The sequence below is a fragment of the Ciconia boyciana genome, chromosome 8 (assembly GCF_034638445.1).
Source record: "Ciconia boyciana chromosome 8, ASM3463844v1, whole genome shotgun sequence".
NCBI lineage: Eukaryota > Metazoa > Chordata > Aves > Ciconiiformes > Ciconiidae > Ciconia > Ciconia boyciana.
Window position 1 is genome coordinate 66,991,659 of NC_132941.1, and position 27,919 is coordinate 67,019,577.

At 54.8% G+C, this 27,919-nt stretch overlaps 1 protein-coding gene across 2 annotated transcripts in view; it reads left to right on the top strand.

The window, feature by feature from the left end:
* The window catches only part of PWWP2B (PWWP domain containing 2B), a 66,954-nt gene that overhangs the window by 15,083 nt on the left and 23,952 nt on the right, over positions 1-27,919 (top strand). Inside the window, exon 3 of one of the 2 annotated variants that reach the window (XM_072870040.1) lies at positions 6,549-7,099. The exons of the other annotated variant lie outside the window; for it this stretch is intronic. The gene's annotated coding sequence lies outside the window, so the exon portion shown is untranslated. Of the gene's footprint in view, positions 1-6,548; positions 7,100-27,919 lie in introns of those variants that run through there. 2 annotated transcript variants of the gene reach the window in all.

Below are 27,919 nucleotides of genomic sequence, written 5' to 3' on the forward strand. Positions count from 1 at the left end.
AAGTTGTGGTGGTGATTGCTGTGATAGCTAATTTTTTAAAAACACCTCCTTGGTCACGTGAAATATTTCAGTCCAGAAGATGAATGCTTGAGATTTTTTCTCGGCCTGGTTTCTAGATGGTTCAGTCAACTAAAACCAAGCATCCGACTTAATTACTGTTTCTCAGTCTTCCTCCAAACAGCTTGGAGTCAGCATCTCTGCATACTAATACAAAGTAGGAGAACAAGTCTAAAACAGACTGCATTGCATACTTGTGTGCCCCAGCGCTGGGTGTCTGGAGCTGCACGTCTGGTGGCATCCTGCTAATTTTCCTGTCCCCAGAAGCACTTGCACATTTGGCTTGTGACCACTGCGACTGCATTTGGAGATGCATCTAGATCCGTGCTGCTTCTCCCTGGTTGTGCTCTCTGTTGCTCCTCTTTCCCTCCGTGCTCTGCTCCCAGGCGTATTTTTTGGAAATGCCAGCAGGCCATACATTGTGCTATTTCTAACTGCACCCGAGCTGTGCAGATGCCCAAGAATGCGATCTGCTTACGTGAGCTGTAACCTCAGCTGCCGAAGGAGATTTGTGTCAACCAAAGGGCTTAACAACTCCCTTGGAAGCACAGCAAGCTGCTCTCTGGACTGAGGGTCTCCAAGCCCCATCAGAAGCTTTGGGCATCTGCTAGTTGTGCTAGCTGAGCGTGTCCATGGTGAGCGGAGACGGCGGGTGTCCCGCTGTGGTGTCACCAGCCCGCTGTGCGCTCGGTGCTGGTTGGATCTGTGCAGGAGCAGGGTCTGCGCCGGGGGCTCGGCGTGATGGGTGCTGTCAGGGGAGCGCGCGGGGGGCCAGGCTCCACAGAGCAGCCCCTTCCGCAGCGCTGCTTCCCGGGGTGGGAGAGACGAGCCGTGTCCACGTGATGAGGAGAGCTGTCTGAACGAAGAGCCTGGAAACTTGCTGCTTTGAAAAGTTTTACAAATAATGTAAAAATGAAATTTCTGTAGCTTTTCCTGAATTGCCTTTGTTTAGTCGTTTCATTTGTAAACTCAAATGGAGTGTCTAAAACTGCGGCTACAGTTCCCCTTTTCACGCCGAGCACGGCGAGCGTGGCAGGGTGGGACCTCAGGCAGAGAGCTGGCTGACGTGCAGATTGGAGAGAGCAGCGCTGGTCAGCCGGAGGGGAAAAGCCCTTGCTGAGGGAGTCCTCCTGCCTCTCCGGGTAAGGCTCAGAAGTTCATCCTGCTTCTGTTGTGCTAAGCAGATACTTGCAAAGTGCTGAGCACCTCCAGGCTGCCCATACAGAAAGGCGACTTTGGGCCAAGAAGGAATAGGGGATTTTTGGAAACTTGGGAATGCTTGTAACTCTGAAGCAGAGGAATGAACAAGACCGTGCAGTAGCCGTGCATTGTTAATGGCACATGCAGCCGCTTGGCTCATGAGGCCTGGTGACACAGATATTTCCCATTTTAATGCTCAGGTGTGAAAGGTAGGACTTTGAACCCAAAAATTGATGTGAAGACTCTTAAATATTGAAAAAGTTGCAAACTATTGTTTTTCAGCCTTGATACGTGTTTTGTTTTTTCCGTAAGTATCCATCGCTGACATGGGGTTCAAGGTGAACGGGAGTGTGTGGGCCGAGTGACAAACTCTAACTGCTGCCTGATAAAAGACTTAGGGAAGCTGCTTGCCAGTATCCTGCAAACTAGATGAGGATGAGCTGTTGCCTGGTTTATTTTTTTTAAATCTGCCCGATGCATCTGTTTTGCACTCTGTATGTACCTTTACAGAATATGTGGGCTTTGCATTAGCTAGTTTATGAACTCTCGCACATCCTGAGATTACGTACATCTGAAATGGGCTTCTCGTGTCCGGCAGTGATGACAGAGATGGGGCTTAACACCTCGACTTCTGTAGCGCTTCTGCTCTTCGTACCTACGGTCCCTGCACCCCAAATCTCCAGCTCTTCAGTCAGTAGGAAAGTGCTCTCTCGCTTCTCCTGGTGCCGACTCTGCCCCGAGCAGGAGCAGCGTGGGACCCTGCCGCGTGCACCGGCAGCGACGTCCATCTGGCACACGAGGGTGCGGGCTGTGTCTCCCGCCCGTCCCGAGGCCACCGGGCTGGCCCCGGTGCCCGCGGGCAGCAGAAGGCTCTTTGTGCTCCCATCCCTACAGGCGCGGCATGGAGCGAAGGTCCACGTGCGGCTCCTCCGCCTGTGCAAGCAAACGTGACTCATCTCGCCCTAGCAAGAGGGTCACAAATGCTCTCGGCATCTTGTGCCTGAGCCTTTCCCACATGAACTCTGTCAGCTGCCCTGCATTAGTTGTATAATCATCTCTTGGTCACTGGGTACGCGTGTCTCTCTGGAAGGGAGGAGCTGGGCATTTTTTCAATGAAGGCTTTTTGTCATTAGGTTGATTAATTTCTGAAGGAGTGAATGCTTTTAACTGATGTACCAGTTCCTGTTTAATCTGCATTAGATTCTCGCTATTGTAGGATCAGACAGACTTGTTTTCTTTATAAAGCATATTTCCTGGGTGCTCTCTGCAGTTGAAGAAATTAATTGTAGCAAAATTACTAGTTTAACTTCCCTTATGAATGATGACTTGCTGTATTTTGATTCAAGCCAATCACTTGAGCCTTTTCTTCATGCAGAAAGCAACCCCTTCTAAAAGCAGAAAACCCTCGAACCCGATGATGCGGAATTTTTCATAGAGCTGCTCGGATGGTAGAGTTTAGTATCGGAGAACATAGCTGCCAGGCTGCCCAGTCAGCTGGATCCTGATGCCTTGGGAGGGGAGTTGGAGACGGTTCCAAAACGCCGTCCGGTGGGTCAGGGACGGGGGTCCCGGCTGCCATCCGGTAACCCCCACCCGCCCCAGCCCTCCTCCTGCAGGAGGAAAGCAGGGGAAGGAAGGACTTTCCCAGACCGCTGCCAGCAGCAGCCTCTCTGCCCTTCCCCTCGCTTTCCGCTGGCGACTCAGGCTGTTAAGCAGGTACTGTCTTGAGAAAGGGAGCCCTGCTGGAGCCAGTCGGCTGCCTGTCAGAGGTCCTCTGGGTCCCCTGGCACCGTCCCTCCTCCTCAGGGCTGCGGGAAGATACGACCATTTGATCCTCCTGAGCTTGAGCCAGGGCTGCCTCGCTGCCCTTCCCCCAAGGGGAGATGCCTGGAGGAAGACTGATTTGGCGATGCTCAATTACAGCCTGCTGTTAATTGCATTATGATTAGAAAATATTCCCCAAAATAAGCTGCTTGGGTGGAGAAAATGAGCAGGCGTCTTGCTGCCGTCGCTTCCCAACCTGCCAGGACGTGCCGGGTAGCCGGGGCTTGTTCCGCTTGTGGGGCTGCGACAGGAGAGGGTTTCAGTGCCGCAGCGCTCTGGGGGTTTTCAGAGAAACCATCTGAAGGAGATGGGTTCCTGGCTCCGGCACGCGTGCGTGTCTCTTGCTCTTCACCTGGAGCCGGTCTGTGAGCGTCTGCCGGTGGTGGCGGCAGCCCTGGACATGCGGCAGCGCAGCAGTACCCGCAGGGAGCCCTTCGGTGCTGCACCTGCTACTCTCACGAGGGCGCGGGGCCCGGGGCGCTCCCCGTGCCGCGGAGGGGTGCTAGGGGCGTCCTGCGCTTGCCTCACCTGAAGGGTCAAGGTGCGAGTCCCCGAGCGGGGCTGCGGCGGAGCTGGCGCGAGCAGGGTTCCCACGCATCGACACGCTCGGGTGCAGTCATTGCGGAAGATAAATCAGCTTTCTGCGCTCTGCTGCAGCTGTTAAATCTGAATTTGTGAATGGCTTTATTTGATCCAAAACTTCATTTTTTAATTGTGAATAAGCACTTGGCTTCAGGAGAGCTTTCTTGGTTTTCCTTTTGACATACAGCATAGCACACAGGCTGCAGGTCATGCCATCGTCCTGAGTCAGTCGGTCTGTTACGTATTCGTTACTCATACGTGCATCGAGGCTACAGCAATGTAGTGTTTAAGCTGCTGCTCCACCTTGAAGATTTTTTTTTTCCCAACAGAAATCTCGAGTTTTCCAGTGACGAAGTGAGAGCATATGGGTGACTGTCGCTGTGTTGCTCTTCTTGAACACGTTGAAAACCCCTGGGTCTGCTCAGGGGCTGCTTAAAACAGACACCTGAGCTCTGTAGGAGGTGGCCTGTGCCCCCTTGCCGAGCCTGGGATGCGGAGCTCTGTGTTTCCAGGCCAGGAACAAGCGCCCGTCCGTCCACCCGCAGGCACGCAGAGCCGAGCAGGGGGGTGAGGTTTCAACGTTTCGAGACGTGGAGCATCAGCTGTTTTAAAGCAGTTTGCCATTTTGCCGGTAGCACCGACTTCCTCCTCCCAGAGGAGAGAATCCCCGATCTTTGCCCCCAGGTAATCTCCGCAAGCGGCCGCAGTTCGGCCTCATCCCCCTCCCCGGGAAGGGGCAGCGTCTGCCCTCATCCCCTGGGCAGAAGCCTTCGCTGGGAGCTTGCTTGGCATCACGCTTCTGTTGTGATGCTTCCTTCCTCCAAGTGTGAAAATCACAAAGAATAAAGCCGGCCTGAGGGCTTGCTGGTACCTCCTCAACAAGGAAATGCATTTTTTCCTGTTTAGACCAAATATTCTCAATCTGTAATCTGTCTCTAAAGGGTCAGCTTTTTGCAAAAAACATTTGAGGGATGTTCTGCTGAGTCCACGGACCTCACTAAGGCTTTGCTAGGCATAAGATAATAAGCCTGCAAATGAGCTTGTTGTGTGCTCTTGAAAATCTCACCACTCATCGGAAGGCAAATGACTAGATTCTCCTGCAAGATTAAGTATAAATTTATACGCTGTTGACTATAGGTAATAGAGCCTTGTTGTGAGACATCCCAGTTTCTTAGGAGCGGGATGATTCTGCTAACTACCAAAGGAGTTTGTGAAACCTGATTGCAGTCCTTCTCTGGAATGCAGGTTTTAGGCAGATGTTCACAGTGTATTGAATCAGCTCTTTGAAGTCTCAATTGTATGGGCAATACTGAAGATCATTCTGGATGCTGAGTCTGGGAAAATCAGTGTCGCTTTTGGTTCCATGCCCGCAGAAGAGGTGCTGCTGCGTTTTCAGCAGCGTTGGAAATGTGATCATCTTCCTGTGTTTGGTGTTGGCATTCTTGGTTTATTGTGCTCTGTACTTGTAAGTCACAAACCTCAACTGTGAGGCATTTTTAAAGGTCTTTGATCTTTTGCTTCATAGCATTAATCCTGTTTGTCAGGAACACAGATTTGAGCCTGTGTGTCCTGTGGTTCTGATTCGACCACGTTAGTTGATTTGGCACGGACGTGTGTTAGGGCTGGTCAGGCTTTTGAACTCGCTGAAACTGAATTGCGTTTGAAGTGTGGTGCAGTGATGCTTTTGCAGTTGAAAAGTGTAAGTGTAGATCTCCGTGCCATTTTTTCATTCATTTCTGTATCAATGCATTGTTTCACGTGTCTTCTGGCTTCTTCATTTGATCTTGAAGACAAGTGGATCCTCCCTTTGAACTCTTTCAAGGCTTCCACTCCGTAACCTGACTTACAGGGCCAGTGCAAGTACCTCTTACAGGCAGGGCTACAGATGAGGACTTCTCTCTTTTGTAGTTGTTTGTTCTGACAGGCACATCCCTCTCCAGTAGATGTATCTTTCCAAGCCTGTCATCTGCCCTTAGTTTAGTGGCTGGTGTCTGGCGAGAAGGCCAGATGACAGCAGTGTAACGCATCAAGCGTGGGCAGCTTCATTCCCTTTTGGTAGCTGTGATTTGGAGTGCCTGGTTTTGCACTTCTGGATTCCGAACGAGCATCTTGCATGCTCTTGCTGCCTGAAGGCCGGTCAGTCGTGGTCTGGTGCGCTCGGATACAGCCATCTTCGGGCGGCTGCGTGGGAGGGGAGCAGTGCGTGGTCCTTCGAGAGACGCTGGCCGTCCCAAGGGCCCCGCAGTGCTGCCACGGCACGCGCTTGCTTCTGCAGCCTGACACGAGCAGCGGTCCAGATGGGAAGGGGAGCCGGTGGCAGGTGGGCTGTCGAGGGGAAGCGGGGTGTCTTTTACCTCTGGAGGCAGCGTGAGGAGGTGGCGTGGCTGCTCTGCCTCCTCATTAACGCGCCATGGGAGCACTGCGGCAGCGGTCGGTGTCTTGAGCAGTTGCAGGTACTTAGAAAAGCTTCTGTACGGCTTGCTCTCAAGGGGAAAATAATCCTATTTTATAGATTGTGTCTGAAAAGTGGAGGCAGATGTTCTTCACGTGGTGCGCTCTGTAGGGACTCGTGGCAGATTAACCTACAGTAACCCACCCTGAACGGGGACTTAAAAGTCTTTAAGCCAGAGACTGAAGATTTATTATTGTCACTGAAATCCATATCATGTCTGTCTTGGCAAAAATTCCCGCTCTTACTTTGGGTTTGTTAACTTGACGAGTTTCTTCCAAAGCTGTAGCTGCTGCCGGTTTTGCCTGCCGGGCCAGCTGGGAGCAGGAGAATTCCTGGCTATATTTAGAGGAAACCCGGAGCGTGTGCCTCGCCGCTAATGCCCGTGCGTTCCGTGCTGCCTGCAGTAACCTCTCCCTCTTTCACTTTCTTCAAGGTAACAGAAGATAAGAGCACAGCTGTTCTCCTAGAGGGTCACGAAGCCTGTAAACACCCTGACGTGCTCCCCAGGAGAATCTGGAGGTTGCCGTGCGCATGGCAGGAGGACGGGCTTGCTTGTCAGATTGCACTGCTTTTCATCTGGGACAGGTGACAGGCACCGGGACTTGGAGTTAGGTGGCTCTTCTGGTGTGAGGCTGGCAGGAAAGTCTTAAGGATATCTTACCCTAGAATGAGAATTTGACAAGTCGCACGGCAGTGAACTAGGAGAACAGCAAAAACCACAACTTGGAATGTATTTATTACTTAAAAGTTAGCTATTCTTGATAAAATCCCCAAAATTATTGCTGCTGCTTATTTTACTTACAGATTTCACACACTTGTTAATTTTAAAGCTACCAAACTTTTACTCAATACTGTACTCTGAGAAATGTAATTGGAGCAGGACATGCAATAGAATGAAATCATTGTAGTGTCTTAAGTACAATGGACTCACTTTTGTGTCTATTAAAACTTGGAAAATGTGCAACACTTAACTATGTGGCTGTCATTGCATATGTTAAAGCTTCTTCATGTCGTTTACTGCAGAGCTGAGGGAATCAATGTTTTCAGGTACGTGAACAGTCACCTGGTAACTCGGAAGGGTTTGTGTCCTAAACGTGTGCTTTCTTAAGTCACCTGAAACAGCAGGCAGCACAGCCTTGGCTTGCTCATGCTGCCTGCGTGGAGGTGGTGGTTACCCTAATGGCTCCGACTGGAGAGTGAACTAGCGTTTTGAACTAACTTTTGTGTTCACACCTAGTCAACGAGTGTAATGTAAGGCCCCTTGAACACATGTTGTTGGATAGAACGGATCTTCATCCTTACACATGACCAGAAATGATTAGCAGTCTTCAAAAAACAGAAAACAGCCTACAGCTTTTGTACCACATTTAGAGTACAAATGGTTTACAAACTAAAGTGACCTGTGGACAAGCTTTTGAAACTGTAACGGTCAATTTTTTTGGTTTTGCATTAGTCTAGCTTTCCCTTGGATTCCTTTGGCCTAGAAACATTAATTTGTGGTAACCTGTTGCTTCTGATGCTGGAGAAAACAGTTCAGAGTTGTCCCTGCTAGGTAAAATGTTGTCTGCACGTAGAAGATTGCCTTCAAGCTACAGGATCGTCGCAGAGATTCTGCTTCCTGTTTGTCCTTAATCTGTTGCAGCAAATACTGTGATGAACTATTGTCGAATTAGAAGAACGAGCGGATCGGAAAACATACAAGCTCGTGTCTTGCTGGTTCATGCTGGGTCATATTGTGGTCTTTTGAACGTCAGCAAGAGAGGTCAGAGCTTCCCTTTTCTGTTTAACAACAACAGAGTTTAACAAGAAGAGTTCAACACCAAAAAACCCCTTCTGCTGAGTCTCAGTAAGAACGTACAATGAATCAAATATGTTTCCCTTAAAGCAGTTGGAAGACTGTGGTATAAAACACGCAGACTAAAAAGCGGTGCTGAAATAGGACATCTGTCTCCCAAGACCGATTTTGGCCACCTCTGCAAACAAATCAATAAGCTTCCTGTTTTCCAAAAATAAGTGTAAAAAGGACAGCAGTATATAGCGAAGGAATGTGTTCCTGCACCTTGTGTAAAGCCTTTGTGAAGCAGCTGTTTACCTGGGCATCTGCTTTGCCCATCTCCAAAGCAGACTGCTTGGCCGGCAAAGGTGCTCTTGTGCAGTGAGCACTCCCACTCATGGAGAAAACAGGTCTACCTTTCTTAGCCCCTGTCTGTCCGTCTTCAGGAGTTTCTCTGTGGGTTTTTTCTAGCATCTTCTCGAGCTAGGCCTAGGGTTAGCTGATGGCTATGTGAGATAGTTTTTGTGTTTTCTGCTCACACAGTTCTTTATTGTACAAAACCCCTGCCAAAAAGTGTTGCCAAGCTTTTTGGCTGCAGCGTTACAGCAGTTAGCTGAAGGGAGTTACAAGCAGCCTTCTGTTCATTTAGAAAAATAAAATTGAAAAAAACGCGAACCAAAAATAACCAAGCCCCCACTCCCCCACGCCCTCAGGAAAAGCGCTTGTCTGCTCCCATCTTTGGTGCAGGGCTGCTCCTGCCTGCGCGTGGAAAGGCTGCTCCGTGGCTGAAGGAGATGCCAAGAACAGGTGAGTCCTGGCCGCTTTCCTGCGAAGGCTAGCAGATGCCACTCCGGTCCCGGGAACAGGCAGAAACGTCCTTCAGAGCAGGCGTTCAGTCTCTGCTGGGTGTGAGAGAGAATGACCATGCCTCACACTTGGGGCCACTGATTTTCTCTAGGCTGGGGACATGAACCAGGTCGGGAAGGTAAGCTCAAGTGCAGCGCCCATCCTCTAACGCTGGATGTGGTCCCCAGGATGGAGTTGTTTAAGAGGGGCTGTCCGAGAGATTTTCCCCCTGATGACTTGGCTCTGCAGTAGAGCCCCTGGTGCACACAAACACACTCTGCCAGATGTTTAACCGTACGGTGGAAACCTGTCTGCCTTCTGCTTCTGCCTCGATAGTCGCTGTCACCTCCTGCCCTCAGAGCAGTGGTTGTGCTCCGCAGTGCAGACGGAGGAGTACCTGGTGTCCCTGCAAGAAACCTTCCCGGCCTTCCCTTGCACGTTGTGTCCTGCTAAGTCCCCTGTCACCAGGGCGAAGCTTCTGCTGTCCTCACACCTGGATGTGTGACATTCCTGGCATTGCTGGGCCCTTTAGAAAGCAAACAATGAGGTTTTACTGCCTGAGACTCCTTGCCAAGCAGAGGTGAAGGGGAAAATGTCAGTGTTACACCCTCGCCAGGTCCTGTGTCGGCAGTCGGAAGGTTAGAAGAACCGGGTTGCTGCCGTTTTCTGACGGGAGGGCTGGGGGGGACCCTCCTCCAAAGAGGACTGCAAGGTTGCATGTGCTGGGACTCCTTTTTTCTGTCTTTCTCCCTTGCGATGCCAGGTGGCCTGACACGCCTGTGTCTGTTAACACCAGCTTAAAGAACGAAGCAGACGAGTGGAATTTAAGCACTGCAGGTGAGTCACCGGATTTTTTGCCACTTTACTACGAACCGCTACAGAGAGTTTCAGTAAAAACACGGTAACAGAGAAAATAGAGCTTAGGAGGCACGTGAGTGGATTGGAGACCGGGGTCCTTCTCTGAGGCAGCGGCTTAGTGCCAGAGGTGGGTTTAAACACCAGCCTTCAACAGCATCCCAACAAACAGCACAACTTTGGATCTGCGTGTGGGAGCTGAAGGAGCTGGCTCGCTTCACCTCGGTGAAAAGAGGATTCTTTGGTTTTGGCAAGGCTTAAAGCAAAAATCTTGTAGCAAATTGTTTTTTTTTGCCTCGGCCATTATGCAGCTAAATGAAAGTAATTTCTCAGCAAATGCAAAAGCATAAACCAAGAGCACAGCGATGTTTCATTTCTTAACTGATTTTAAAAAGCTAATGCAGAAGTTTCTAAATGTCATTTTTAATAATGTGAAGTTTGAATGCCTTATTTTAGTCTTTTATTCTGTCAGAGGAAAGGCTCCGTTGGGTTAAAACCGAAATGGCAATGTTCAGCAGTAGTGTGTTCTCTGTGATAGGTTCTGTGCTGCCCACTGAACGTCGTTAACAGATTCCTATGTGCTGTGAAATTTCACTTTTTGTTCCATTTTTAAGGTTTCCCTCCTTATACTTTTAAGACTTGTGCATGGCTTTAGGAAATGGTGGGCCTTTTTCAATCCATTTCAATTCTTGTTACACTACAGACTTACTATAGCCTCCGCCGCTCCGCACTGTGGTTTTGGAGGTTTCCTCCTGAACCCTACAGCTGTGCTCCAGCTCACACAGCTGATTTCCTAAATGCAAGCCCTGCAGAATCTGAGTATGGCTTTCAGTGGCGGGGGGGTCAGTGTTTTATTCTGACTTTATTCAAACCCATACTAAACCTATCAGTATTTTTTGTAATAAGGCAGTTTGCTAATATTAGGAATCTATAGATTAAATTTTGTGTGCATAATCCACGTTCCTTTTACTCGGCCTCATGTCTGACGTGCCTGGAGCCGGTTTGCAGTCCCAGAAGCCCCCCAGCGCCCCGGCCCCTGCTGGCGCTCGTACCCTCCGGGGGAAACAGTATTTTCTGCAGCTGGAGAGTGAGTCTGGTTATTTCTGTTCAAAACCATGATTTCTTACCAAATTTTTGTATCCTATCTTTCCTGACTTACTACATTTATTGAAAGGAACCAGCTGTGTAGGCGGCCTAACTTCGTCGTTTCTGTTGCTGTGCGGGCTGCCGGCTGACTCAGAGGAGCTGTCGGTGAGGGCTGGTGACAGTGCTTCCACCCCCATTTGGGAACCCAGCGATAGTTTAGCAAGTGCTGGTTTCCCTCGGGGCCGGGGGCCGGCCGGCACCGGCGAGAGGGCGAGCAGGGAGCCGCAGTCGCCGCCTGGCCGGTGTGTTCACCACCGTGGTTGCCCTAACCCCGTCGCGGGGTCGGGGCGGGTGCCCCTGCGCCGGGCGTCCTGTGAGGAGCACCGCGTAGACAGAGGTGACCCGGCCGTGCTCGGCAGCGGCAGCCGTGCGTGCGTGGCGTGCTGCCCCAAGGGCAGGGTCCCTCGCAGGCCGGGTTAGCTGAGGGGAAGGATATTTTGCTGAGCTGATGTTGGAATTGTGGCACTGAATGATGCGCTATTTAAATAACCTTTTGTTCTGTGCTAATAAAGCCATCCGAGTGACTCGCAGAATAAAAAAAACACACGGTTTTGATTCCATCAGCGATCCTAAGGCACAGATGAGATTTTTACGGGTTGCTTTATTGTGGCTCACGGGTAGCGTACTGCCCGTTTCACGCCGATAAGGGCTAGCAGAGCCGCCGGAGCCGTTGTACCAGCTGCCCCGGCAGCGTCTCCAGCAGAGCGGCTTGGCCTGGGCTGGGCGGCGGGGAAGGCTGCTCCTGCGGCACCGTGCCGTGCCGGCGGATGGCGGGAGCGGGGCCACGGCCGCTCCGGGTTCCGCTTTTCCCGGGTGCGCGGGGATGTCGCTGGGCGGTGGGGCTGCCCTCCCGGCCCAGACTCGCCTCGGGACCCTTGCTCTGCGGGTCCTGCCAGGCTCGCTGCGGCCCCATATAAACACAAATCCCACTGAGCACTGGTGCCGGTACTGGCGATAGCAGGGATAAAGGGGACGAGCCTGGGACGATGGCGGCAAAACATCCCAGCACCTGCTTCTGTCTCAGTACCATCTGTGATGTTTTCCTAAAGCTTCTCCTTTTGTCTCTCCCAGTTTCGCGCTTGTCTGTGCTGCGTTCTCCGTTCGGGCGCTTCCCGGGTGTCCTCCCTCCTCCGCCGGGCTGTCGGACCGGGCAGGGGGAGCCGAGCTCTGCCGCGGGGCACCTGGCCTGAGCTCCGGTCCGTGCGGGAGGGCCCAGCCCGAGCACGGGCAGCCACGGCAGGCATCACGGAGAACTGGACTCGGGCGCCTGGCTCTCCGGCAGGGCTCCAGCAAGCCTAATTAAAAGGGAAGCTTGCTTTAATCCAATCAAATGTCTGTCTTGTATGGAAAATATTTTCTTTCCCCTAAACTCAATTTTTTTTTTTTTTGAAGTGCATATTATAAAACACAAAGTTGGGCAAGTTGTTTTTAAGACTAATTTCTCAGAAAAACCACATAAATTGTAAGCTGTTTTTCATTAGACACCAAAACCTGAAGCATTTGGCTTTGGTAACCAAAGCCTAATGTGGCTTGAAACAGAATATAGTTGACATAGAAAATCTTTGATGCAGCTGAACTGAATACGAAGCAAACCCCCACCAACGGGCTTGGGGGGAGGAAGGGGGGGGGTTGATTTTCTCTGTTGAAACTCCTCGGTGTCGGTGGGGTTACACTAACGGTGAGTGAGGAGGAAGCGCTGGCCCCGAGGGGCGCAGGGGGCCCGGTTTTGGAGGAGGCACGGGGCCCTGCCGTGCCGGGGGCTGGGGCTGCTGCTCGGGGCTCAGCCCCCCATCGCCGACCCCCCGTGCCGGGCTGCGGGCAGCGGGTTCCCCGTTGCCCAGCCTTGAGCGGGGAAATGACTGGGGCCAAATCCCCTGCAATGCAGCATCTTTCCCACACGCTGGTGCTGCCCGTTTGGTGGAGAGGGGGGAAACTGTTTTAAGGAACCGTGCAGAGTTCGGCCCGGCGAGGCAGGGGAGCTAAGGACACGAAGGCACTGGTGCACCCTCGGCGGAGCTGGGCGGGCGGCTCTGGTCAGCCGTGAGGGAGGTGCAGCGGGCGCGGCCGCCGGCAGCAGCCTTGCCCGGTGCACCGAGGGACGTGGCGTGTGCGGCCCCCACCGCGGCCACGGCTGGGATGGGACCCCGTTGTTGCCGGCAGACCCGGGGCGGGGACAGTAGCACCAGGTCACTGAGCCGCGCGATCGTGGCGGCAGGAAGGTGAGGGTGGTTCTGGTGCAGGTGGAGAAGCTCGGGCTGGACAGCAGCGGGGGCGCGTGGGGAGGAGAGCGGAGGGGCCGGGCAGGGGACGCCGGGGGTGGCAGGGGTCCCAGCCCTGCGCCCCACGCGAGGACATGGGGCCTGGGTCCGGAGCACGTGTTTACGCCGGGACTGAAATTTGGTCTTGTTTTGCGTCTTATTACTGGTGTGGGAGTGGGGATCCTTTCTGCTTTGATTCTGTTTATGACTTTTCCTCCACCCCATCATTTTGCTCAACAACGTCGTTTGCAGAAGCCTGTAATGATTCTGCATGGTTTTAATTTGCTTATGGGTGTGAGCTAATGAGTGGTTTGAAATCAGGCTTTGCTGGTTGGTGTGTTGTCACTGCGTGCTCCTGCTCGGCTGGACCCTCTCCCGCTCGGCACCGCGGCTTTGCCGCAGAAAGTCCCGGACGCAATCCTGTGCTATTGCAAGTGATCAGTGATGCAGTTAGTACAAGGGCATCATCGGCACAAATATCTGTATCAATGAGTTTTAAATAAGAATCCCCATGTTACCGTACCCTCTCCAAACCGTATTTATTTATAATTTCCACAGCTGAAGCTCTGTTGCTAAAGAAAAATTGAATTTTCCCAGCAGCGCGGAGGCTTGGCTGATGAGTCACTGCACTTCATTAGCTAATCTTAGATCTGCTGTGAATTACTCAGTCACTGCTGATACAAAGTGGGCTGCGAAAATGCTCGTTTTGAGTGGATAATTTTAGAATTTGGGTCTCTTCCCTGGCAGGGGAGGGTGCGAGCGCGCGGGGGTTCAGAGCTGCTTGTGTAGGTGCGTGCCGCGCTCCCGAGCGTATCTTAAAACATAACGACGAACTGAAGAGCCTGTGCTACTTTCTTCAGTTAAATCCATGTGTGAATTTCAGTTACGTGAAGATGCTTTTAAATTCAGGAATAACTCAGTGTAAGTAAGTATGTATTGCATTAGGTGGATTACGTAGTTGGGGTAACGGCCCTAGTGAGAGGGAGTCAGGGAGAATGGGGCTGTATTAGCAACATTAAGTGTTAAAGTCTCTAATGGGGGAGCACAAAAGTGGTTTTTGGGGGAATTCAGTGGCTTTCAGCTTTTACTCTGCAGATGTTGTTGTGTTTTTCTGAAGTCCCTTAAAAGGTGACTGAGAAAGCGAGATCATAACGTGTTCTCTGTGAAATGTCTATGTTTCCCCTGGAAGATGCGAAGGGATCGCCAACCCAAAACACCTGAAAGGTCCCTGCCCAGGAACGCGTCCCCGCCGGGTCCCTGGCGCAGCACGGCAGCACCGCCGCGTTTCCATCGCCAGAGCTCCGGCAGCCGCGGGGCGATGCCCGTGGGCAGCTGCCGAAACGCAGGACCTCGTCTCTGCCCCCCGAGGAGCGCTCCGTGAAGGGCCCCGCCAGGCGCCGTGCCACCGCGCGCGGCCACGGGACGCTGCGTTACCGGGGCCGTGCTGCCAACAGTCGTCCCGTGTCGGACTGAAGAGCTGTTGACTCGGCATCCGTCTGCTTCTGAAGGAGAATGCAGACAATGTTCTTAAGGACTGCTGGAAAGTGGCCTGGCTACCAAGGAGGTTGCTAATTTACGTGGCCAATTTACAATCCGGAGTGCAAGGGGCACTAAGTTGTTTTGTGCCATGATTGCCGCTTTTAGCCATGGCAGTGTTTGTTGTTTCCTGGAAGCTGACTTTTCAACATAATAACTGGTGAGTTGGAGTTCCATGACACTAAACTGATTTGGGAATCATTTTGTTGGCTTTGTTTCCTCCGATATCAGTATTTAAATAAGTACTGCACTTCCATTATTAACCTTTTTCTGCATTAAAATTGGACAATTACTACTTTAATTCTTTCTTGTCTCTTGGCTGGTTCCTAACCTTAGTTGCTCAATAGGTTCATGTGCAGGACTTGTAAGAGATGTTGTTGCCATACAAACCATGTCGGCAGGGCCTCCTTTAGCCGTGGTTTCGCCGGTGTATCAGGGAGCTTCCCGGGTTTCCCCCCACGCCCCCTCCCCTGGAGCCCTGCCGGTTCCCTGCGCACGCGCCCAGAGCAGCAGCAGCCGTGCCGTGCAGGGCGACGGCCCCGTCCCACACCCACGGGTGTCTCGGGGGGGACGAGGGCCACCGGCGCTGTGCCACAGCACGGGGTCTCCTCCCCGTGGGAGCTTTTTGGGCAGTGGGAGGCATTTCCCGGGAGAGCAGAGGTGTTCCTGTTAGTATAATGCTTTTTATCTTTCTTTTTATTATGGCTTGCGTGTGCATCAAAAATTATATCAGCAGTTTCCCAAGCGGCAGTTTCCACTGTGGCTTGAACTAATGAAGTTTATTGTAATATGCAGGTAATTTTTTCTTCCTGGAGCTAGACGTTGTCAGCTGCTAATAAATGCTGCCTGGCTCAGCCCCGGTGGTTTGTCCCTGACATATGAAACACTTCTTGGTATGATAATTGCAGCAATTTCAAGAAATAGGAGTAGGGGTCTGGACAGGAATTGCCTTGGGAAACATCTGTTTCACCTTTCTATCTATGACCTCTTTCTGAAAAAATCTTTTAATTAAAAAAAAGATTGTTCAATATAATACAGTCCCTGGAGTGACTTACAAATGGCTGTAAAAGCTACACAAACGCAACTTCACCCTTACAAATTGATACCCAGTGGGAAGAAAACTCCACGGCCTCCGTCTGCAAACCTCTCCTCACAGAGAATCAAATTTGTAACGCCAGTTTTTCCAAGTTTCATCTTCTCTGATGCTGCCTTTCCCTCCAGTCCGGTTTGCCCCCCGTAACGTGCCCCAGGCACCAGCCGCAGGGCCGTGCGAGGGGGTTTGCAGGTCAGGCACACACCGAGCGAGGACGAAGTACGTGACGAGAGCCACGTGCCAGCCGCTCTTCTGCACCTTAGACCAGGGCGATGCTGTGGACGATGTTGGGGTGGCCCCAGAGGTCCAGACTAACCTGGAAGCCCTTCTGCAGCAAACGTCTGGTCTCGGATGATCCCGGCAGGACGCAGGCTGTCAGGAAAAGCGGGGCGTTCGCTCGGTGCCGGTCGGCGTGCCAGCAGCCCGCAGGCAGACCCTGCGGCAGCGCCGCGCGGACGGGGACCGGCACGGGCATTGCCCTCCACTGACCATCCTGCGTGGTGGTGCAGAGCTCAGAGCGGCGGCCGGGACGGCGTGGGCCGTGTCCATCGCCACATCTGGCTGTGCCCCAGCAGCGGTCCCTGCTGGGCACGGGTGCTGCAGCCGCGGGTGGCCAGGGGGTGATGGGGGACGTGCTGATGCCCCCGCGGTCCCCCGAGGCGGTGAGCTGGGGTTCGGTGGGAGCACGCCTAGAGCTGTCAGGGGACGGCACGGCCATCGGGTTGTGCCCGCCGGCCGTCGGGGGCTGGATGGGGCTGGGGAAGGGGGGCGTTTGCAGGCAGGGCGGGATGGAGAGCAGGTTATCTGTCAGGTGGAGCACGGTGTGGCGGAGCTGGCTGCGTCCCGACCGCCTGCGGAGCAGGAAGGGGTGCCGTCCCCCGAGGGCAATGCGAGGGAGCGGCACACCGAGCCAAGGTCAGGCCACCCGAGCCGCAGGTGGGCATGGGGTCTCTGGCGGGGGGAGAACCGCGCAGCCGGGAAAAGTCTGGCTTTGGTGCCAGGTTGCACAAGCTTTGTTACGTTCAGAGACTTGAAAAACGCGACTCTGCACGAGAGAAGGCTGTTTGTCAGAGGGGAAAGGCCCGAGTCAGACCCTCCTCTGCTCCGTCTGCAAACTTCGGCTGGCTCTGCATCAGACTGCTGTGCCAGGCATAATCAGCGCAGAATTTTCCGAAGGAGCTAAATCTGGCTGTGTAGCACAGTAGAGAAGGGCGGGGAGATGCGGGAACCCCCGGTGCCCCCAGGCCTGCGCCTGCTCGGGCCCCGGGCTGCAGAGCTGCTGCGGGAGCTGCGGCACCAGTGGCACGGCATCTGCCCTGCGTGATGCTGAACACGTAAAGCAGAGAAAACCAGCAGCTTGCTGACATGCGAATTGGTATCTCCTCCCTTGTACAGACTGCAGAAGGCTTTGGAGGAAAGCTAATGCTTGCTTGGCTTAATTAAACCTGTTTGGTAATGTTGTTACCTGTGCTGTTCGCTATGCCCGGTCCCAACCCCACCTTCTTGGAAGGGTCTGTGAGAGGGTCCTGCTGCTGCTCGCACCGGGGTAGCTTTGTGCCTAAATTTAATTCATCCTTATTTCAAGATTAAACTGTTCTTCCCATCACAGACGTTAATTATCAGCTGTAATTATTTTTTTTTTCCTCCTCCCATTACAGATACTGGGGATTAGTTATGATCAGCCAGTTAGGATCAGTTGCTTGCACAACGGTGATGGATGCTCTTTTTTGGGTAGTATCGCTAGCGTTTTCTTTATTATGAACCACTGATGTCTCTCCGGGAAGCGTGGAAAAGCATTCTGTTTAGAAAAGCATTTTTTGTGCAGGGCTTTGGGTTTTTCCCTTTGCTACAAGTCAGCAGACAAAATTATTGTTTACCAGTGCTGCCCGTGCACGTCATCTGTCGCTGCAAAATGGGACCTGTAATTCTCTACATGAGGGAACGAGTGGCCGTGGCCAGAAGTCAGGACTTCCATCCTTTGGGAATTTATGGGTACAATAACCATTCATTTTAGAAGTACTTTGCATCTGCTGCAGAAGAAAAATCCAGACACGTTTCACCCTGAAACAGGGCACCCAGGCTTCTGTTCCTGACGGTCTCGATTGAAGCTGGACCTGGAAGGTGCTGCAGGGAAGTGCTCCCAGGCAGGGCTCGCCGGGGCAGTGGTCTATAACCCCTATCCCCCTTCTCCAGCTCAGATAGACCTTACCGACCCTGCCGCCCGCTTTCGGTGTCACGGGAAAAAAGCGTAATGGCTGATGGGTGGAGGAGAGCCCAGCGAGGAAGGGACGCAGCTTCGTAGGGACAAAGTGCGGGCTGAAAAGTTAAGCAGCCAACTGTACCAGAAAGGGGAAGGGCTGTTGACCTCTGGTAACCGAAGGTGCAGAATGGTCTGGAGAAACCGAAAATAAAAAGGAGTGAGGTCATGCAGTGGGAACAAAATAAGAAACACATTCCTGTCCAATTGTGTTGTTTTCCTGTCTAGAAAATATGTTCTTAATGCTCACATCCGCTATTCGGGCTGGAAGGAGCGTTGTCTCCGGTGCCAGCGGAGGTCCCGGCCGTGCCCTCCGTGCCCGTGCTGGCACGACGCCTCGGCACGGCGCTCGCAGGGCGTGCTGGGGAGCTCGGCCCCGCGCCTCCGCTCCTGTTACCGGAGAGTCCAAAGCGCCTTCGGTGGGGCTGTGCTGCTCTCGCACCTACGGAAAGCGCTGCCAAACTTCGTAAGGGATCTCTTAATAAATTACTTGTCCCTATGAGATTTGAAAGCAATTCTGCAGTCTTGCAAAAATTATATTAATGTCTACTGTAGCAACTTACCACTCATCTCACTCAATTGACTTAAAATACAGCACTGAGTAATCGAATCACTAATGCACTGCTGCCAAAATGCTTAAAGAAGAAGAAAGTGCCACTTATGTCAATAAATGTTTTTTTGCAGCAGAACTTAAAAGCCAGACAAACATAGGGAGCCTGTTATTCCAGTAATTCAGATCTTTTACTTAAAGGAGATAAATGAATTGTTTATCTAGTAGAAATTTGGGATTTCAGGCATTTTGTTTTGGCTTTTTAATTGCGTTTATTAGGTCTTGCTAACTTAATTGCAAGCACCAGCAATAACTTTATCGCTGTTATTTGCCGTTATCTTAGGCAGAGCATTCCAGACGGGGCTGGCTCGAACGCTCCAGCTGGGTCCAGCTGTGGAGGCGGCGCAGCCCCGTGCTGCGGGCAGGCGCTCCCCGAGAAGCCCCTGCACCGTCGTGTCGCAGGGGCGTTCGACATTTTCGGTTTGACATCTGTAACATAAAGGCAAAGCTGGCCTCATGGTGACTGCCCTCGGGGCTTTTCCCGTGCCCCGTTCTCACTAGCCTTCCCAGGTGGCACAGCGGGAATTGGTCTCGCTGTGCCCGGGCGAGGCCACCCTTTTCTGGCTTTGCTCATCCGCCGCCGAAGCATCAGCAGCCAAAGTCTGATGGTGGCGAGATTTGGGAGGCGATGGAGGAGCAGGTCAGACCTGTGCCCCCGCCACCTCTGCGGGGAAGCGAGCGGCGAGAGCCGACCCCGCCGTGGCAGGCGGCTGCGCGCCGGCAGGAGCCGGGCTGGCTTTGCGGGACCGGTGGGTTCGCAGCGGTTGCCGCTTTGCCGGCACGTCCCTGCGGGCGCTGAGCATCCCGAGAGGAGATCCCGGCGGGCGAAGGGGAGGAAAAAGGGGGATGGAGGGGCTGGGGGGGCGAGGGAAAGAGTCTGTGCTTCTCCTGGGAGGAGACTGAAGTAGGCTGTCCTCAAAGCTGCCACAGAAAAGTGTTCTCTGCCCCTGTGTCACCTCGGGCTTTTCAAGCGCAGAGCCTGGCTCGCGCGTTGTGGGAGGCGGTGGTGCGAGGAGGGAGGCAGGTCTCGGCAGGCGAGCCGGCAGCGCGTGGCACCTCATGGCAGCCGCGGGGAGAGGCGGGCGGGAGGCCGGGTTTACGCTTTCCGTGGCGATGTTCAGCTCCGAACCCCGTGGGACCGAAATTCAGCGTGTGGCCGGGGAGAAGCTCCGTTTTGTCTTTTCACTGAGCTTGCGGATGCAGCAGCCCGGGGATGGCGGGGGGCATCTTCGCTGCGTTTTTCTCAGCCTGGGTGACAGCGGTGTGATCTGGGGAGCCTTTCGCCTTGCCGTGTCTGATGTACAAGCCCAGGCCAGGATCCACGGCACCACTGTTGGTTTGTTGTTCCTTAGCTGCTGATAATGATAAATATATTTATTGGGCAGCTATTTGTAACATGTTCAAGGCTCCTTATGTAATAGAGACAGCAGACTTGAAGGCAGAACAGCGAATCGATGCATGATACTGAAGACCTTTCAAAATAAATCAAGTTCTCAGGCCCAGCCCTCTCAGAAGAGCCCTTCAGGAGTTGATGGAAATTCACCCTCTCCGTGGTGGGCGAGCCAGGCTGGCCGTGCGAAGAGCTGCCTTGCTCACAGGGCAGGTGATGGTGCCTTTGCTTTTCTAGTTCGAACAAACATAAAGCCGTTAGAGATGGAGCCCCAACCCAGAAGTTGCTCGGATTCTCCTCCATACTTTTATCAACGTACGGCTTTGATTTGCGGTGCAGGCAGTGCTGCAGAGCGAGGCCTGCGGATGGAAGCCCCCCGGCACCCCGAGCCCTGCGGCCGTGCTCCCGGCTCCTTGGCAGCGCCATCTCCAAGATGCTTCACCCGTCACCAGCCGGGCTCAGGAGCCGCGGGCACGGCTCCTCCCCAGCCCGCCCGCCCTGCCACTGTCGTGCCGGGTCGGCTCCCCTGTGCCGCAGGGGCCTTCGGTGGCGGCGCCTCGCCGACGCGCTCGGAGGCATCCTCTGCGCCGTCCGCGATGGAGCGGGAAGCCTCCCAGCTAGGGGAGTCATCCCACGCCTGCACGTACAGCAAAACCCGACCACGGGCAAAGGGTGCGAGTGCCCAGGCGGGACCCCTCCAGCGGGCCGTGGCCACCGCGCCCGGAGGCAAAGACCTCGCGCCGGGAGCCGCAGGTTTCTGCTGAGGGCAAACCGAGGCCAGGCGATGCGGAGGAGACCCTGCGAGTGCCTGGGGATCGACTGGCCGGGCCCCAGAGCACCAACCCCCCCCTGCTGCAGACCCAGGGTTTCAATGGGACACCCGTTCAGCTGCTCTTGGGGGAGAGCCCGCGTCTTTGGCCAGTATTGGTCCCGGCGGGATACCTGACAAATTAAGCTCCTCATCTCCTCTGCCAAATTAATCTGAGAACGTCACCCCTCAGACAGCCTGATCGCTAGCTGCGATTCAGTTAGCCAAGATCACAGGAAAGGACAAAGAAATTGTCTGTTGCTTCCTACAAAGCAATGACCTCACTTATTCACAGTAGGAAGAAATCCCTCCTCGATAACGCCTAATTACACCAGCCAGCAGAACCTTGCGCGTATTCACAGCCGATACTCCAGAAGTGGGAGGGATGCAATCCGGCACTACGCTGATCACATTAATAAAGCCTGTGTGTGCCCGCTCCTCTTCTTGTAGTGCGGGCCGGTCCCTGCCCGGGGGCAGTAGGTTATTTCCATGAGGGTTTCTGTGTGCTCCTCATCAGCGAAAGCCGAGTGGCGTGCAGAGCCCTGGCTTTACCGATGCCCTAAATACTAGCAATGGGAGAGGCTCGGGTGGCACTTTCATTCCTACCTGCCACTCTGGGTGTGACTCAAGGTGCTTCTATTTTTTAGCAGGAGTAAGACTGTGAAATGCCATTTGTGCCTCTGAGGGCAGCTGGGGGCACGGCCACAGGGCCAGGACCCGAGCGAGGGCTCCGGTGGCCGCTGCACACGTTGACTAATTGCCCGCAGATGCAACAGCACAAGGAGCTCCGCTGCATGCGACCTCCTCGTCCCCACGGGCACGCTGGCTGCGTGTTCACGGACAGAGAAGAGCCCGAGGAGCGACGGAGGGACAGGGGCAGGGAGCGCTGCGGAGGTGCCGCGGGCAGGAGCCGGCTGCGGGAGGCAGCGGCCGGCGCTGGCTGGCGAGGTGGGGGCAAACTGCCTCAAAATGAGATGATCTGTGCAGTGAAAGGATGATGGAGAAAAAGTTAAAAGGGGAAAAATGCAGGGGGTGAAAGAAACTGGAGCTCCAGCAAATGGAAATCGCTCCTCGAACCGGCCAGGAAACGGGGCAGCTGCGCACAGGCTCTCGCAGCAGCTCTCCGGGCTGAGCACCGCCTTGCCCAGGCCAATGGCACAGAGGGGACCAGGGATGTCCCAAAGGCGGGAAGAGACTGCCGTAGGCACCAGTAACGCTGCTCATTGCCTTCGTGGCAGGGGCTACCTCTATGCAGTTTCCTTGAACTATAATGGAAATTTCCTAACTGCATTGAAGCGTGCTGCTTCCCTCCCAGAGCCTGGCCCATCTCCTCCCCGTCCCTTCCTCCCTGAGCAAACCGCCCCGACTGCCAAGATGTGGCTCTTCCCACGGGATGCGGCCGTGGGCCCCGAGGAGTCGACCCGCGGGTCCGGCATGGCCAGAGCTCCCAAACCGCAGCGGCTGGTGCCATGCGGAAACGGCATTCCCAGCATTTATTTTTTTTCCAGCTGATTAGAAAAAAAAGGGACGTCACCGGGAAATTGTTTATAACGATTTCTCTGAAACTGAGTTTGCCGATCCTCCTGCCACGCGGTGAGTTAAGGAGGTGGCGGGGCTGCCGCGGAGGAGGAAACAGGAAACGCCGGGGTGGGGGTGCTTTCGGCCCGCACTTGCCTTCCTCCGCACGGAGAGAGGCCGCCGGGCACCTGCCGCTTCGGCTTTGGAAGCTGAGCCACGCTGCTGGCAGTGGGAGTGCGCACCCAACGGAGTTAATCCGTTCTGAAATCGTGAATTTTGTGAGTTACGTTTTACATAATGTGGTGCTAAGGGGACACGCTCCTGCGCGGCCACGCGTCCGCTCTGTCCCGCAGGAACCGACCCGGGGACTGCTCTGCGGCCAGAGCCCCCGCGCGTGGGGCCGGCATTCGTCTTTGCTCCCGAGGGGAGAGCTGGCATTGGGGTACAGTTGCACGAGGTTTTTCAGACCCACACCACCAAACCCTGCTCTCAGCCTGCACTGTTTTAAAGGGGCACAAAATTAATTTCCTTCAAGTAACTTAAAAATAAAAGCAAATAACCCGTGTCTCTTAAAACCCAACCCTAGCCTAAACAACTACAGGAATCTCCTGAATTAAAACATTTGTTAAACAGTTTTGTGCTGAAGAAAACATTCTAACTTTGACCACTGTGGAAAAACGAAGTGATTTTTTTTTTTTTTTTTTTTTTAAGAGCAGTAAAAGGCCATCAAGAAGAGTCAGGATCACCAACCGCAAACATCCACAAGGCACCGATGAGCCTCTCCAGAATTTAAAAATAAAGAAGTGGTTTTGCTTCTTTGTCATGTGGGCCCAGAGCCTTGACTCGTTTTAGATGTTGAGGTTTTGTTTCATACGTGTGAGGGCTATGAAGCGTTCCTGAAGGCAGAGTTACCTGGGAGCTGGGGTGCTCCCACATCCTGGGAGATGCAAGAGGAAAAGGTCTGAGTGCGGGAACTGGAGGTGCCCGCAGCGGGACTGGCGATGAGCGGCACGCCTCAGTTACTCAGAGCGTCAGCAGCTGGCGGACCTTGCAGGGCGAGCGTGCCCGTCCCCGGAGCCCCGGGCTCCTCCCGGCCCAGCTGCCGGCGCAGGGCTCCCCTCCCGGGGCTGCGGGAGGCTTTGCTGGAAGCCGGTGGCCGGGGCTGCCCCCGGGTGAGCAGCTCACCCGGCAGCCCGGCTCCCACAGCTGCCCCTCGCCGCGGGCAGGGGCAAAGCCCCCCGGCAGCGGCCGCCCCGGCTCCCGCGGGCGGGCAGGGGCTGGAGTCTCGGCAGAGGGTGCAGACGCCGGTGCCGGCCTCCCCGGGAGCTGCTGCGGTGGCTCGTGCTGGGGTCGGCAGCTCCGGCTCCGCGGCCTGCTCTCGGGCTGAACGCTGGGCAGAGCGGGTTCGGGTAAAGCCGCTTCCTATGGGGATGCACCTGCAGCCATTTTAGGATTCAGCGTTGCACGGAGAGCTACCAGCCTCATTATCTTGGGAAGGTAAAATGGATTGAAGTGTTGATGCCCCAGCTGGGGCTGCCACGGCCGCCCGCCTCGGTGCCATGGCAGCCGGCGGCGGCGGCTGGGTCCCACCTCCTAAGGGAAGCCCCTCTGGCAGCAGCGAGGCGCCAGGGTGCTGCCAGCCTGGCCGCGGAGCTGCCGAGGGGGGAAACGCTGTCTGGAGCCGTGACCCTGCTTTTCCAGCACGGCCAGCCTCAGCTGCGCCTCGGAAAGACGAGCGAGCCTAAAAACCACGAGCTTGTGGGATTCATTGACTGAATAATGTGCATTTATGTGCCCTTTGAGTTTCTCTTTGGTGGGCTTGAGTCTCTTTTCCTTCTCCTCAGATACCAAGACTAGAAGTTAACTTCTCTTTTTGAGGCAGATGGTTTTGCTCTGGGTGCTGGGACTGAGGGGAGAAGTACGGTAAGATGTTGAAATTACGAGCACTAGCAACAGCAATGCTGTTCTCCTCATGACTGTGTTTTGGGAGGGGTGAGCAGAGAGGGAGCTCCCCCCGTAGCACGCACAATACAGAAATAAGCTACTCCGCAGAAATCTGTTTGCAGGGAGGGCATTCCTCAGGGCGCTGAGGTGGGTTCTTGTTGCACCTCTGATTGCTGGTGATGCCTAAGCAACTGCACCAACGAACCCCTCTTGCCAGAGAGCTGTCGATGGGACGCGATGGACCACGGAGTGCTGGTGCGGGGGGTCAGTCACCGAGCGAGCAGTCAGCCCGCTGGCAACCTGCGGCTGCTGGAAAATTGACACTTCCTCCAAAGAGGGTATTAGATGGAGAACTAAATTTAGACGCTGTTGCTTGGTGAGCACAGTAAATGGACGGCTGTAAGCTGCGGCTACACGTGCGCCCCCGGCCCCGGTTCCCCCCCGGGGCGGCTCTCCTGCCGCCGGCAGCGTGCAGGCTCTCGCGCGAGGCCGGGGACGGCAGCCAGCGGCGGGGAAACCCTGCTGGAAGCGATCCGTGGGTAACGAGAGCAAGAGCACATATGGAGTTTTCATAAATCACAGGTTTTTAAGTCATGGTTCCTGAAAAGAACAGTCGTCTTCAATAAATCACTAGAAGAAATGAGCTGGAAGCCTTCATCTTCCCGGTGCAGGGCAGCTGCCAAGCCGTCCCAAATGTCAGGCTCGCACATGGTTATCGGCAGTGATTCATGGGCGCCTCTGTGGGCAGCAGCTTCTGACCGGGGAGGGATGGCGACTTTGGGTTTTAGGGTGATTTTCCAGTAGCCTGGAAAACACGCATGGACGATATCGACATACCTGTAGTTTCAGGAGGCGAAAAATGAGGCTGTGGTAGCTGGCTGTCCCGCAGGCCAGCCAGAAGCTTTACCTTAGTCCCAAAACTTTCAGAGGTCCCAATCAGAAAACTTTGTTACCTTGAGCAAAATGTTCCCTGCCCTTCTTCTTGCGCTTCTGGTTTTTTGCCCCATTTGTTTTCCCCCTCCTTCCCCACCTCCTCCCCCCCCAGCACACAACGGCACGTGTGCGTGCACGCACGCTGCCTTGTCTGCGCGGGCGATGCGCTGGCTGGCGCGTCCCAAACCCCTGTCCCCGGCACAGTAACACCCGAGCTGGTCCTGTAAGCTGCCTGTGCGTGCCGTGGCTCTGCGGCACTCCCCGGCGCAGGGCAGCTGGTCGCTGCGCAGCCCCGCGGCGAGGGCGCCTGGGAGAGGAGCCGAAGCGCAGGCTGCCGCTCACTGGAAAGGCCGATCTCAGCTGGACTGGGTTTGGGGTTTGTAAATCAAACAGTCAGTCAGCTGAAGCATATGCAAGCTCTGTTTTCGTGACCAGCTCGTCTTTTACATTTTGCTTTCTGGGGACGAGGGCCACGCTGCAGCCAGCAGTGCTGGGGGTGCAGGGGGGTGGCTCTCCTGTAGTATTGCATCGCTGCGTATTGCGTCTCTAGCTGGAACACCCCAAATACTGATGTAACGGCACTGGCCGTGATGGAGCCAGCGACTACGGGTGGTGTAGGTGAAAGCAAAGGTGTCATATTTAAACAGAAAAGAAAATGTCCTCCTCCAGCTCCTGCCCACCTCGGGGTTGCCCTGATTGTAATTAGGTGGGGCATGCTGACGAGCTAGGCAGATTAGAGGCACATAAGCTGCCGGCAGGACATCCTTCATGATGTACCTTGATTGGAAATCCTCTTGCTTTGGTATAATCTGGCTTTGTGAGCTCCCGAGGGCTCCTCCGAGATGCACCGAAGGACCTCTGCAAACAAGCGATGGGGACGGCCTGGGAATTTGTACCTGGGACGGTCCCAGGCGTTACTCTGCAGTTTATTGGGGTTTGGTCTTTGCTTTACTTTAAAGATTTATACTGGTTTTATCTTGCTGTAAGTACTTTATGCCCTTGGTCTTGGCAATCAGTGGAAAACAACTCAATACATTGGCAGGCTCTGCGGGAAGCGGCCTCGATGATTCAGAGCAGCAGCTTTCACCCAGAGCCGGCAGCAGCAGTAAATCCGCTGCCTGCGCCCGGCAGCGCTCCGGAGGGAGCAGGCAGGCAGAGCGCTTCCAGGCCACGTGTGCTCGCCGGTGGGGCGAGATGGCCGTCGCTCGTGGCACTGCCTGCGCCGGTGCAGCGCGGAGGCACCCACCACGCGCCCTCTGCACGTCTGCCCCGCGCCAGCCTGCAGCTCCCGGTCTGCTGGTGGCACGCGGTGCGCAGCGTGCCCGCGGCCTGTGCCCTGGGGCGGCGCGCGCCGCTGCCGCGCTGCAGGCGCTGTGCGTTACGGTTTTTCTCGTGGTTTTGACCTTGCTTTGGCACTGACAGAGCATGCGAGGGGGCTGCCCTCGGGCAGGGCGACCGATGCTGTTACCCGGCCGCTCTCCGCTGGAGCAGGCAGTGGTGCGGGGAGCCACAAGGGCAGTTCTGCCCCGGGAACGCCCACGCTGGCTCTGCAGCTCTGTGGGGCGACTGCCCCCCGCCCCTTACGCAGCGTCCCGGGGCGCTCAGCACATCCCGGGGCAGATTAGCATCACCCTGCAGCCACGCATGCTCTCTGTGCAGCAACCAGGGGCACGTGCGCTCGCTAATGAGCTCTGGCGGCAGTGTTTAATGAGCACATAGTTACTGAGCTGAACGTAGCCGAGAAATTAGCTATTCATGGGGTTTACAAACTGGCAGTGCGACAGAAGAGCGATTCCGAGCGGCGTGGCAGGGCTCGTGGCACCAGCGCTGCCGTGCGCTGGCTGCAGGGCCGTCCCCCCAAGCAGGAGGGTGCAGGAGGGCCAGGTTTTCTGGTACTGGCCTTGGCCTTCAGCCTGAACACTGGTGAAATGAGTGTGGTCTTTTCTGGTCAGCCAGAGTTGCCCATCCATCGCGTGCCTGCGTGACGCTCCCGCGGCCAGCTCTTTGGGCACACGTCGTGTCTCCCGTCAGTCCGAGCCCCTCGGGGGGCGATGGCTGGTGGGCACCCCAGGACATCTGCGGGCTTTAGAACACCCCCGGGGCGTGGGGGGCTACACGTGAGTTCGGAGCGGCCGCACTCATGCTCAACCCCACGCTGCCTTGCAGCGATGGGATGCGGGAGGCTCCGCTGAGGCATGCCAGGGTGCAGCACTGGGATCCGCTGGGACCTCGCCCCTCCCAAAGCAATCAGACCTCACCCTGATAGGGAGCAGAGTTCCTCTCCCTCTGGTTTTAACCCCTTCGAGTACTGCAAAAGCACAGACGGGTCTTGTCACCCTGATCTGCGTGAGGCCGAGTAAATTAAAGACAGGAAGGGGAAGGGGTGGTCGGCGGGGGGAAGCGGAGCGGTGTCCGTGGGAATGGCGGATTGGGGCGTGTCGTGGTCCAGCCCGGCAGGCAGCTCAGCGCCCTGCAGCCGCTCGCTCGCTCCCCCGCAGGGGGACGGGGCAGAGAATCGGTAAAAAAGGTAAAACTCGTGGGCTGAGATAAAGACAATTTAGTAGGACAGAAAAGGAAGGGGAAATAATAATGACAAAAGAACATACAAAACAAGTGATGCACAATGCAATTCCTCCCCACCCACTGACTGATGGCCAGCCCGTCCCCGAGCAGTGGCTGTGACCCCCCAGCCAACTCCCCCCAATTTTTTGTTCAGCATGACGCCATACGGTGTGGGATAGCCCTTTGGGCAGTGGGGGTCAGCTGTCCCAGCCGTGTCCCCTCCCAGCGTCTTGTGCCCCCCAGCCCACTCGCTGGCAGGGCATGAGAAGCTGAA